Consider the following 802-nt stretch of genomic DNA (forward strand, 5'->3'; position numbering starts at 1 on the left):
ATCCCTTTATTCGTGGCTGCAAACGGATCGTGGCTTTCCCTGTCCCTGTTCAGATGTCAGGGGAACAAACTGCCTCGAAGTATAATAATAAAATTACTCGAAACATTTGGCTACAGCAGCAGATGGTTGAGAGGAGAAAGATGGTTGGTGTATTGATGTAATGGGAATATGACAACKACACACACCCCTCAAAAATCACAGCTGGAGCACCAATCCATCTGGGCAATTTCAGTTATTTGTTAAAAATCTTTCCCCACTCCCACGATGGGGCAAAAAACCTTTTTTTCATGATATTTGACAACATTGTTATGGTTTTCATTGTTATGTGCAAAAAGGTAGAACAGATGTTTGAAATAAAACCTCTCCAAAAATCCACTGGATATAATAACTCCCTACAGAAGGCGATTGCCCTGTGTGCTGTCAGTCGTGGCACTCAAAGATGCTTCCTTAATCTGAGGCTGAATCTTGGTTTTAAGCAGGAAAAGGAAACCCAAGTAACTTGACTATCAGAAAATTATATTTTTTGGTCTAAGACCAAAAGGAATTAGAGAGGAAATTTGGTAAYGCCTTCCATGGTAGTTACAAAGGAAAAGTGAGAGCAAACACTGTTCTGGGTAAGTCTCTCCTGCCACTGAAATATGTTTTAAGAAGCTCATGTATACATCCAAAACCAGTAATCCCAAAAAACATCTGTAACTGAGGCCCAGTGAATGAGTGAGAGTAACACCATGGGTATGGAAAYGCATCCCAATGACAAAAATCCCAAAACTTTCTTGTGGAAGGAAACATTTTCTAGTGCACG

Source organism: Malurus melanocephalus, unplaced genomic scaffold, assembly GCF_030028575.1.
Source record: "Malurus melanocephalus ecotype Western Australia unplaced genomic scaffold, MMel_1.1 scaffold_402, whole genome shotgun sequence".
Classification (NCBI taxonomy): domain Eukaryota; kingdom Metazoa; phylum Chordata; class Aves; order Passeriformes; family Maluridae; genus Malurus; species Malurus melanocephalus.